Below are 13,182 nucleotides of genomic sequence, written 5' to 3' on the forward strand. Positions count from 1 at the left end.
CTCCATCATTTTCCAGCAGTCCTGGCTCACCAGAGAGGTCCCAGGAGACTGGAAAATGGCCAATGTGGTCCCCATCCACAAGAAGGGTCGGATGGAGGAACCTGGGAACTACAGACCCGTCAGCCTGACCTCAGTGCCAGGGAAACTGATGGAACAGGTTATCTTGGGGGTGATAAGAGCGCACCTGAGGGATGGCAAAGGGCTCAGGTCCAGCCAGCATGGGTTTATGAAGGGCAGATCCTGCCTTTCTAACCTGATCTCCTTCTATGATCAGGTGACCCGCTTGGTGGATGTGGGGAGGCCTGTGGATGTGGTCTATCTGGACTTCAGCAAGGCCTTTGACACTGTCCCCCACAGCAAACTGCTGGCTAAGCTGTCAGCCCACGGCTTGTATGTCAACATTCTGTGCTGGGTTAGGAACTGGCTGGAGGGCCGGACCCAGAGAGTGGTGGTGAATGGTGCCACATCCAGCTGGCGGCCAGTCACCAGCAGTGTCCCTCAGGGATCTGTGCTGGGCCCCATCCTCTTTAACATCTTCATAGATGATCTGGATGAGGGCATCGAGTCAGTCATCAGCAAGTTTGCAGATGACACCAAGCTGGGGGCAGATGTGACTGAGTTGGAAGGCAGAAGGGCTCTGCAGCGGAACCTTGACCGCCTGGACAGATGGGCAGAGTCCAATGGGATGGTGCTCAATAGCTCCAAGTGCAGGGTGCTGCACTTTGGCCATAGCAACCCCACGCAGAGATACAGGCTGGGGTTGAAGTGGCTGGAGAGCAGCCAGACAGAGAGGGATCTGGGGGTGCTGATTGATACCCGCCTGAACATGAGCCAGCAGTGTGCCCAGGTGGCCAAGAGAGCCAGTGGCATCCTGGCCTGCATCAGGAATGGTGTGGTCAGCAGGAGCAGGGAGGTCATTCTGCCCTTGTACTCTGCACTGGTTAGATCACACCTTGAGTATTGTGTTCATTTCTGGGTCCCCCAGTTCAGAAGCGACGTTGAGATGCTTGAGCGTGTCCAGAGAAGGGCGACGAGGCTGATGAGAGACCTCGAGCACAAGCCCTACGAGGAGAGGCTGAGGGAGCTGGGATTGTTTAGCCTGGAGAAGAGGAGGCTCAGGGGTGACCTTATTGCTGTCTACAACTACCTGAGGGGTGGTTGTGGCCAGGAGGAGGTTGCTCTCTTCTCTCAGGTGGCCAGCGCCAGAACGAGAGGACACAGGCTCAGGCTGTGCCAGGGGAAATTTAGGCTCGAAGTGAGGAGAAAGTTCTTCACTGAGAGAGTCATTGGACACTGGAATGGGCTGCCCGGGGAGGTGGTGGAGTCGCCGTCCCTGGGGCACTTTAAGGCAAGGTTGGATGTGGCACTTGGTGCCATGGTCTAGCCTTGAGCTCTGTGGTAAAGGGTTGGACTTGATGATCTGTGAGGTCTCTTCCAACCCTGATGATACTGTGATACTGTGATAGATGCAACCTGGTCTAAATGGATGGCTTTGATAACCCAACGAGCACGAATGAGTAATTTTGATTGACCTGGTCTGGTGGAGGTGATCACCAACTGGCTGGAAGGCACAGACTGTTCCAAACCTCCAGAGGAGAAAATAACTCGTGCTCAGGAAGCTCCTCCCTATGGTGATCTCTCTGATCAGGAAAAGAACTATGCTTTGTTTACAGATGGTTCCTGTCGTCTTGTTGGGAACAAGCGAATATGGAAGTCAGCGGTTTGGAGTCCAACCAGGAGAGTTACCGAAGCGAGAGATGGCGAAGGAGAATCCAGTCAGTTCGCTGAGGTAAAAGCTATTCAACTTGCTCATGATGTGGCTGAACGTGAGAATTGGCCTATCCTTTACCTCTACACCGACTCGTGGATGGTAGCCAATGCTCTATGGGGTTGGCTAAAGGACTGGAAGAAGAATGGTTGGCAGAGGAAAGGAAAGCCTATTTGGTGTGCTGATCTATGGCACGACATTGACTCACGGCTGGAGAGAACTCCAGTGAAAGTGCGGCACATAGACGCACACATGCCTAAGAGCAGAGCTACGGAGGAACATCAACATAACCAGAAGGCAGACCAAGCTGCTAAGATTGCTCAAGTTGATGCCAACTCTGAACTTGACATTGACCTTGATTGGAAACACCGAGGTGAACTGTTCTTAGCTCGGTGGGCCCATGACTCATCTGGACATCAAGGCAGAGATGGAACATACCGATGGGCTCGCGATAGGTCAATTGACTTGTCCTTGGACGCTATCACCCAAGTCATCTATGACTGACATTTGTGCTGCTATTAAGCAGGATAAGCGAATCAAGCCCTTATGGTATGGTGAGAAATGGTCAAAGTACAAGTATGGTGAAGCCTGGCAGATTGACTACATCACTTTACCTCAATCTCGTTCTGGCAAGCAGTATGTGCTGACAATGGTGGAAGCCAGTACTGGATGGTTGGAAACCTATCCAGTTCCACATGCTACTGCACGCAACACCATTCTTGGCTTGGAGAGACAAATCATGTGGAGACATGGAACTCCAGAGAGAATCGAGTCAGACAATGGTACTCATTTCAAGAACAGTCTTAGGAAAAACTGGGCCAAAGAGCATGGTATTGAATGGATCTATCATATACCCTACTATGCACCAGCTTCAGGGAAGATTGTACGCTACCACGGTTTGCTGAAAACCACCCTAAAAGCCATGGGGGGTGGAACTCTGAAAAACTGGGACAAACATTTAGCACAAGCTACCTGGTTGGTAAATAGTAGAGGTTCAGTAAACAGAGCAGGACCTGCACAATCAGATTTGGTCCAAACAGTAGACGGTGATAAAGTTCTTGTTGTACGTGAAAAGAGTCTGTTAGGGAAAACTGTTTGGGTATTTTCTCCTTCGGGCGAAGGGAAACCTGTCCGAGGGGTGGTTTCTGCTGAAGGTCCTGGTCATACATATTGGGTAATGCAGGAGAATGGTGAAATTCAGTGTATTCCACAGAGAAATCTAACCTTAGCTGAGAGAGTTTAAATTCAGAGTGTCTAATATAGGCTGTTAGGAGTTTTCTGTTCTAGGTACCATCGGCGCCCAACACTGGAAGAATCTCTGAGAGAAATCTACAGTACGTGAGCACGAATCCAACGTCACCTGGGAGTCCCTGTTCTGAGCTTTTGGATCACCTACATCTGATTGAAGTGTGAACTGAACTTGTATATATTGTTTTACTGTAAATATTGGTTTAGATTAGATTGGATAATTCTCAGCGATACTCTGAGCGAAGTAGACAGGGGTGGATTGTGCTAGTTTGAAGCGACCTGGAATATTTTGGTAAAAGAAGTAGATAATGGGCAGTGAAATGAAAAACAATTGTGTCTCTTCACTCACCGTCACGCTGAGAACTCTGGGAAGAAGAAGTAAAACATTCTCCATTTTGTTTTTTCATTCTGCATTTGCCTTCATACCTAGTCAGATCTCATTAACCTTGCTCCCACTAACCTTGCTCCCTAACCTCTTGGCTGCACCTCTCTTCTTCCTGAGAACTGGAGTAAGGTTGAGAGGGCAAGGGGAGGTGTTGGGGTGGTTTGAGAGCCCCTCCTTGGGACTCAGGTTTCTGGGAGGGGAGTTGTGCTTCTGTATTGTTTATCCTTTGTATATTTCTGTATATAACTGTATATTTTGTAAATAGCTGCTTGTATATTTGCTGCTGTAAAATAAATAGCTTCATTTATATTCCCAGGGTCCGTCTGAGTTAGCTGGGGCAAATTCAAAAGTGTGGGGGGGAGGGTTAATGCCCAAACCATCACTTAGCTTTCGCCTTAGCACGTGCCAAAAAGGCCTGCACAGCAACAGACTTTGACGTGTCTGCTGGAGGGTTTGTATCATTGGGGGTCTGACCTGGAGTCTGTGAGTTCAGATCTGCCTTAGAAGTAACAGGGTTCTGGTCTGCTGGCTGGGGATTCGAACTGGCTGAGCTGGTGTTATTGGGACTTGGTCTGACTGGGCCAGTGTTACTGTTATCAGTGTTATTATTTGTGGGTACATTCTGACTTTGGTTACCTGCCTGTGCTCCTGAGACGCCTTCCAATTGTTGTTTGTTATCATTCCCGCCAGGAACATTGGCAGTCTGCCCAGAATCTGAAGAAGGAGGTACAGTAACTGTCCCTGGCTGGGAAGGAGGTGATGTTCCCAAATTATCTGTGTTTTGGTTTGGTTGCTGCAAAATCATCCCTGGCTGTAATCCTGAATTTGTCTGGGGAGAAAGTAATTGTTGTTGATTTCCACTGGTACACTGCTTCTGAGACACTGAGCCATTTGCTTTTGAAACAGAAACCTTCCAAGTTTTTACAGGTATTGCATTTGAATTTTTCACACATAATGCCAGAATTATTATGAAAATTAAAACTATAATACATAGATTGACACACATCAGTCCTGCCATGGTCTGCTTTGTGTAAAAATCTTTACAAGGGTCCGGCATCTCAGTTCGGGGTTGAATTACCCTCATCAGGGCTGTACTTAAAGCAGTATTTTGATTGCTTGTAATATTACTGGCAAATACCCCTGTAATATTACTGGTAAGATTTTCAGTGACATTAAAACCAGCATACCCAAGAATGAAATCACCCCAGGACCAGAAAATGCTTGTAAGTTTAGCTTTGACCTTCTTAAAAACTACATGAAGCAAGAAATAACCAATTAGGTCTTTGATCCAATTGTACACAAGAAAACAGAGAACAGGCCGCACAATAGCCCCCCCAAGTACAATAGCTGCTTTATTACCTTCATTCTGATTCCCAGAGTTAACTAAGAGTCACTCAAATAAATTTGCCCCATGTTGGGGAAGGCAAATAAAATATGTGGTGGTTTGGCTATGACCTGCCCCCCCACACTTTAGAAAGTACCCCAGCTAACTCAGCTGGACTCTGGGAATATAAATGAAGCTATTTATTTACAGCTAGCACAATATACAAGCAGCTATTTACAATATATACAGTTATATACAGAAATATACAAAAGATAAACAATACAGACGCACAACTCCCCTCCCAGAAACCTGAGTCCCCAGGAGGGGCTCTCAACCACCCCTGAACCTTCCCCCTGCCCCTCTCAACCTTACCCCAATCCTATGGATGAAAAGAGGTTCAGCCAAGAAGTTAAGAAGCAAGGTCAGTGGCAGTGAGGTTAGGGAGATGCAGCTCAGTCAGAAGCTCAAGGCAGAGTGTGACAAAATGGCGAGAGTGTTATCTAATGTTTTCGTTCCTTCTTCAGCAAGACTCTGAGGGGAGTAGACATCATCATTGTTTTCCTTTCACAGCATATGATCTAGTTCTTCTCACCAAAACATTCTAGCCTGCTTCAAACTAGCACAATCCACCTCCTGTCCACTTCACACAGAGTATTGCTAAGAACTGATCTAATCTAAACCAATATTTACATAAATGAATATCATAAGTTCAGTTCACACTTCATTCCGGCTATCTCAGATGTAGGTGATTCAAAAGCTCAGAACATTTTGTCTCCTCCCAGGTGAGATGAGAACACGGACTCCCAGGTGACATTGGGTTCGTGCTCACGTACTGTCGATTCTCTCGTAGATTCTTTCAGTGTTGGAATCCGATGGTACCTAGAATAGAAAACTCCTAACAGCTTGTATTATACACTCTGAATTTAAACTCTCTCAGCTAAAGTTAGATTTCTCTGTGGAATACACTGGATTTCACCATTCTCCTGCATTACCCAGTAGGTGTGACCAGGACCTTCAGCAGACACCACCCCTCGGACAGGTTTCCCTTCGCCCGAAGGAGAAAATACCCAAACACTTTTCCCTAACAGATTCTTTTCATGTACAACAGGAACTTTATCACCGTCTACTGTTTGGACCAAGTCTGATTGTGCAGGTCCTGCTCTGTTTACTGAACCTCTGCTATTTAACCATCCAGGTAGCTTTTGCTAAATGTCTGTTCCAGTTTTTCAGAGTTCCACCCCCATGGCTTTGAGGGGTGTTTTCAGCAAACCGGTGTAGCGCTCAATCTTCCCTGAAGCTGGTGCACAGTAGGGTATGTGGTAGATCCATTCAATACCATGCTCTTTGGCCCAGTTTTTCCTAAGACTGTTCTTGAAATGAGTACCATTGTCTGACTCGATTCTCTCTGGAGTTCCATGTATCCACATGATCTGTCTCTCCAAGCCAAGAATGGTGTTACGTGCAGTAGCATGTGGAATCAGATAGGTTTCCAGCCATCCGGTGCTGGCCTCTGCCATCGTCAGTACATACTGCTTGCCAGAATGAGATCGAGGTAAAGTGATGTATTCAATCTGCCAAGCTTCACCATACTTGTACTTTGACCATCTCTCACTATACCATAAGGGCTTGATTCGCTTAGCTTGCTTAATAGCAGCACAAATGTCACAGTCATAGCAGTAGACGGTTGAACTCATTCACCTTTCAACAGTCCCATCTGGCCTGTGCGTAAACTTAACGGAGATTGGAGGCTGACTGTTGATTTTCGTGCCCTCAATGAGGTGACTCCACCCATGAGCGCAGCTGTGCTGGACATGCTGGAACTCCAGTACGAGCTGGAATCGAAGGAGGCTAAATGGTATGCTACCATAGACATTTCTAATGCTTTCTTCTCTATTCCCATAGCAAAGGAGTGCAGGCCTCATTTGCATTCACCTGGAGAGGAATCCTGTACCAGTTCAACTGTTTGCCTCAGGGGTGGAAACACAGCTCAACTATCTGTCACTCAGTCATCCACAATGCACTGGAGAAAGGTAAAGCTCCAGAGCACATCCAGTTCATCAACGACATCATTGTGTGGGGTCAAACTGTGCTCAATGTGTAACTGGTGAAACGCCTGAGAATCTTGCCATCTAGGAAAAAGGTAAAAATCATGGGTGTCACAGGACGGCCTGACGCCTGCCACTTGGCCAAAACAAGGCTGTGGCTACTGGGTGACAAACGAAGCACCATAGTGGAAGTTGAGGTCTTCAAGAAAAGACTGGATGAGGCACTTAGTGCCATGGTCTAGTTGACATGGTCTAGTCCTGCTCTCTTATTCTCATCTACGGCGTTCAAAGAGACCGAGGCACGGTACTCGGAGTGGGAAAATGGACTCCTTTCCCTAACTCGAGCTGTCAAGGAGGCAGAGAAACTCCACGCTACCCAAGACATCGTAGTGCAGGGCCCTTTCCCGCTGTTGAGAGTGATCCTCAAAGGATCTCCTCCACCAGAAGGGATTGCCCAGAAGGCTACCATAAGAAAGTGATACGCCTATCTAGAGGGAATCGCACAGCTCATGCCATTAAGAGAAGGGCCTACAAAAGTATCCAAACTACAGCAGCCCATAAACCCTGACAAAGCACTGCTTGTCCACCCTTACAAGCCGCCTCCTATTCAGGTCGCTCCTGAAATGACTACAGACTCTGACAGAGGGTAGAGTCTAAGTGGCGTTACAAAGCCGCAGCTCTGGAAATTGACACGGGCCAAACTATCACTGAGGAGGCTGATGGCAGTGCACAAGTGGGAGAACTACATGCTCTCATGCTAGCAGCAGAGCATGGAGCAGAGACCATCTACACTGATTCCTACTCCACATTCAAAGGCGCCACCGAGTGGATTTGCCAGTGGGAGGCAAATCAGTGGAAGGTTTCGAATGTAGAAGTTTGGAGGGCTACTGACTGGCAGAGGCTATTGGAAATAAGCCAATACAGACCCCTCAAAGTGGGCTGGGTAAAAGGGCACTCCAAAAAGCAAACCCCGGCAGCAACCTGGAATGAGCAGGTGGATTACCTGGCAAAGATAAATATGGTTAGTGATGAAAAAGATGGTTGGTGGCGACTTGTGGGAAGCTTTCTCCTGCAGTGAGGTATGGAATGTAAACATCAGGCCCTGTGATGAGAAGTGTCCTTGGAGCCTTACAGGCTCCCAGGGGCCTAGGCTGAGAACAGTGAGCAACCCACGCACAGCTGTCAGGGGGTGGAATCTGCCAGCCCCCGGGGCGGACACAGCCCCAGGGGGGCTGACCCTGGCCAGCCCCCCTGGGTGGTACTCACAGGTTGTTTACCACAGGTAACCTATCTCTGCCTTCCATTTAACTTGGGATCAATCTGTACTGTCCACTTCTGCCAGCCCCAGGCTGGTTGTTGTGCTAGTTTGAAGCAAGCTAGAATGTTTTGGTAAAAGAACTAGATAACGGGCAGTGAAATGAAAACAATTGTGTCTCCTTCGCTCACAGTCACGCTGAGAACTCTGGGAAGAAGAAGTAAAACACTCTCCATTTTGTCATTCACTTCTGCCTTTGCCTTCAGACCTAGTCACATCTCATTAACCCTGCTGCCACTAACGTTGCTCCCTAACCTCTTGGCTGCACCTCTTTTCTTCCTGAGAACTGGGGTAAGGTTGAGAGGGAAAGGGGAGGTGTTGGGGTGGTTTGAGAGCCCCTCCTGGGGACTCAGGTTTCTGGGAGGGGAGTTGTGCTTCTGTATTGTTTATCTTTTGTATATTTCTGTATATAACTGTATATTTTGTAAATAGCTGCTTGTATATTTGCTGCTGTAAAATAAATAGCTTCATTTATATTCCCAGAGGCCATCTGAGTTAGCTGGGGCAATTCCAAAAGTGTGGGGGGGCGGGTAAAAGCCCAAACCATCACAGTTGTGCACACCCCCTCTGGGGGTTATATAAGCCATTGTATTGCCTTAATAAATCGTACTGATGCACAGATGCCTAGAAGCTGCTGTCTCGAGTCGTCAGCTCCCCGATCTCGCCTCTCGCCAGCCTCCGTACCCCAACAGCGACTAGCTGAATGGTTACATATTAAAAGAGGCCATTCAGGAAAGTCGGACCTCTACTACGAGTGTAGATCCAGAGGATGGCCAATTTCTACAGCAGCTTGTGAAGCAATCATAGAATCAGCCAGGTTGGAAGAGACCTCCAGGATCATCCAGTCCAACCTATTACCCAGCCCTAGCCAGTCAACTAGACCATGACACGAAGTGCCTCATCCAGTCTTTTCTTGAAGACCTCCAGGGACGGTGCCTCCACCACCTCCTTGGGCAGACCATTCCAATGGGAAATCACTCTCTCTGTGAAGAACTTCCTCCTAATATCCAGCCTATACTTTCCCCGGCACAACTTGAGACTGTGTCCCCTTGTTCTATTGCTGGTTGCCTGGCAGAAGAGACCAATCCCCACCTGGCTACAATGTCCCTTCAGGTAGTTGTAGACAGCAATGAGGTGCCCCTTGAGCCTCCTCTTCTCTAGGCTAAACAACCCCAGCTGCCTCAGCCTCTCCTCATAGGGTTTGTGTTCCAGGCCCCTTCCCAGCTTTGTCGCCCTTCTCTGGACATGTTCCAGCACCTCAACATCTCTCTTGAATTGAGGGGCCCAGAACTGGACACAGTACTCAAGGTGTGGCCTGACCAGTGCTGAGTACAGGGGAAGAATAACCTCCCTTGTCCTACTGGCCACACTGTTCCTGATGCAGGCCAGAATGCCATTGGCTCTCTTGGCGACCTGGGCACACTGTTGGCTTATCTTCAGCCTACTGTCTATCAGTACCCCCAGATCCCTTTCCTCCTGGCTGCTTTCCTCAACAAACTAGCAGAGTTCAAAATCAGAACAGTAGTTGTCTCCCATAAATCATTAGATATGCAGCAGAACCAAGATGCACACGACAAAAGAGATCAGTTCAGCTCGGAAACAATACATTTACACTGTGAGTTGGTCGATATCTGGAAGAAACACATCAATTTTCACAACAAATAGGCAGAATTCTAAATCAGAACAGTAGTTTTCCCCCCTAAATCATTACATATGCGGCACAACTGAGATGTACACCAAAAAACAGAAGAGCTCAGCTCCGAAACAATACATTTACATTGTGAATCGGTAGATTTCCTGCAGAAACACATCAATTTTCTCAACAAATTGGCAGAGATCAAAATCAGAACAGTAGTTTTCTCCCAAAAATCATTAGATATGCAGCAGAACCAAGACGCACATCACAAAATAGATGAGTTCAGCACTGAAAGAGTACATTTACATGGTGAGTGAGTAGATTTCCAGCATAAACACATGGATTTTCACAACAAACTAGCAGAGTTCAAAATCAGAACAATAGTTTTCTTCCCTAAATCATTAGATATGCGACACAACTGAGACGTACACCACAAAACAAAAGAGCTCAGCTCCAAAACAATACATTTACATTGTGAATCGGTAGATTTCCAGCAGAAACACATCGGTTTTCACAACAAATTGGCAGAGATCAAAATCAGAATAGTAGTTTTCTCCTATAAATCATTAGATATGCAGCACAACGAAGACATACCCCACAAAACAGAAGAGCTCAGCTGCAAAACAATACATTTACTCTGTGTGCAGCAGAACCAAGACTTACACCAGAAAACGGATGAGTTCATACCCGAAGGCTCACATTTACAGTATGAATCGGTAGATTTCCAGCATAAACATATTGATTTTCACAACAAACTAGCATCGTTCAAAATCAGAACAGCATTTTTTTCCCAATAATCACTAGATATGCAGCAGAACCAAGATGTACATCACAAAACAGAAGAGTTCACCTCCAAAACAATACATTTACGCTGTGTGTTGGTACATTTCCAGAAGAAACTCATTGATTCTCACAACAAACTAGCAGAGTTAAAAATTAGAACAGTAGTTTTCTCTCCTGAATCATTAGATATGATGAACAACCTAGATGTACGCCACAAAACAGAAGTGTTCAGCTTGAAAGTACACATTTACAGCATGGATCAGTAGATTTCCAGCAGAAACACATCGATTTTTGCAATAAACTAGCAGAGTTCAAAATCAGAACAGTAGTTGTCTCCCATAAATCATTACATATGACGAGCAACCTAGACGCACACCACAAAACAGAAGTGTTCAGCTGGAAACCACACATTTACAATATGAATTGGTAGATTTCCAGCAGAAACACATCGATTTTCACAACAAAGTAGCAGCGTTCAAAATCAGAACGCTAGTTTTCTCCCATAAATCATTAGATATGCAGCACAACCGAGACATGCACCACAAAACAGAAGAGCTCAGCTCTGAAACAATACATTTACACTGTGAGTCAGTATATTTCCAGCAGAAACACATCAATTTTCACAACAAACTAGCAGCGTTTGTTGTGGAGGGGGATTTCTGTACCTACACCTATTTGGCGGAGGTGAGAGATTAATTTGAGGCAATATTAATTTTATATAAAAATATAATTTATTAAATTTAATATTTATGAACTCTTACCACCCCCAACCACTGTGTATTAAAATTTAGCTTGGTGCAAGGTTATGAATACAATTAGGGCAGAATATATACAGGGATTTGGTTATTTAACTAGCAGAACATTCAAACTATAAACAGAGAGAGGAGTTTCCCTTTTGACTTAGTGCTGCTTGGGAGCTTATGCTATTTGCCCAGCAGAGAGGCCTGAAACTCTGCGCTAAGGCAGAGGTGACTTATATTTACAGAGGTATTAAAACTTTACTCACAAGTGTTATTATTAATTATTAATCACCCTCCGGGGTTGTGTCACAGCCTATGCCCAATGTCTGGACTTCAGGGGCTCTGCCTGTGGACTTGGATGCTGGAATCTTCCCGGCTTGGGGGGAAATGATAAATCTTCCCAGTCTCTGGGGTAATAGGTATTTTCTAACCTTTGTTCTCCTGGCGAGGGTCAATCTCTGCCTTGATGCTGCTGTCTTCTTCTGGATACTGCGTCCAGGGATTATCAGCTTGGCAGGGTTACAGGAACAGGAGAAGAATGTCCGTGCAGTCTCTGGCATGATTCCTTCATGGGTTCAGGCCGTGGGTGTGTGGGTGCAGACAATCCAGAAGTCTGCTTCCTCGTTCTCTCCGCGGCAATGGCTTTTACCAGGCAATAAGCAGCGGGCATGCAAAGTGTGCTTGGCTGCTGGGAGACTGAGCTCTGTAGATAAAGCAATGGTACAGGATCAGGTCCTGATAGCAATATAACTTGCAGATATGCACAGCTGGTTTAGGAAGCTATAGGCTCCTTTTATATAAATGTGCAGGCTTAAATGAGCTCTGCATCTAAAGTACGCAGGCAAGAGCTGCGATTGGATCAAAGCATGAGGTCTGAGACTCAGAGAGCATCGGAGCTATGCAATGGCATCTGAGCATGTGAGTATGAGTGGCTGAGCACTTCAGGTGAAGGTCAGATCTGTGTCTGATCTTTGCAGGTGGGTCAGAGAGCTGAGCTGCGCTGCAGGCAGGTTCAGAGAGCTGAGCACGTGGTTCTCCTGTGCATCCCTCTTTATGGACTGTGGGCCGAGATTAATGTGCCCTTTGGCCACTAGAGTGACCAATCAGGTTGGCAGTTTGCCAAACCTTACCATAATAGGGAGGAGGTTCTTGCCTGCACTCTCCCAAATATGGGGATCACATGAGTTTGCCCCAGGGAGACATGAGCTGGGTGTGTGTGGCTTACACAAATTCTTTACAACCAGGCGTCCTGGCAGAAAAACATGTCCAGGCATGCAAGGCATAAATAAGCCTCTTTTCGGGCATACAGGCCCTCCACGACAGCATTCAAAATCACAACGGTAGTTTTCTCCCATATATCGTTACATATGATGAGCAACCTAGACATACACCACAAAACAGAAGAGCTAAGCTCGAAAACTTTACATTTACATTGTGAATCGGTAGATTTCCAGCAGAAACACATCAATTTTCACAACAAATAGGCGAGTTCAAAATCAGAACAGAAGTTTTCTCCTATAAATCATTAGATATGCAGCACAATGAAGATGTACACCAAAAAAAAAGAAGAGTTCAGCTGCAAAACAATACATTTACTCTGTATGCAGCAGAATAAAGATGTACACCACAAAACAGATGAGTTCATAACCGAAGGCTCACATTTACAGTATGAATCGGTAGATTTCCAGCAGAAACACATCGATTTTCAAAGCAAACTAGCAGCGTTCAAAATCAGAATAGTAGTTTTCTCCCACAAATCATTGGATATGCAGCAGAACCAAGATGCACATCACTGTCCCGGGTTAGGGCAGATCCCTCCCCTGGGGAGAAATAAACTCACCACAACACAGACCCTTTTTTTGGAAGTCAGGGAAAGATGAAATTGTATTTCTTATAGCATAAGTATAACAATGTAAAGAGAGATAATAACTAGAGAAG

This window comes from Pogoniulus pusillus, assembly GCF_015220805.1.
Source record: "Pogoniulus pusillus isolate bPogPus1 chromosome W unlocalized genomic scaffold, bPogPus1.pri SUPER_W_unloc_1, whole genome shotgun sequence".
Classification (NCBI taxonomy): domain Eukaryota; kingdom Metazoa; phylum Chordata; class Aves; order Piciformes; family Lybiidae; genus Pogoniulus; species Pogoniulus pusillus.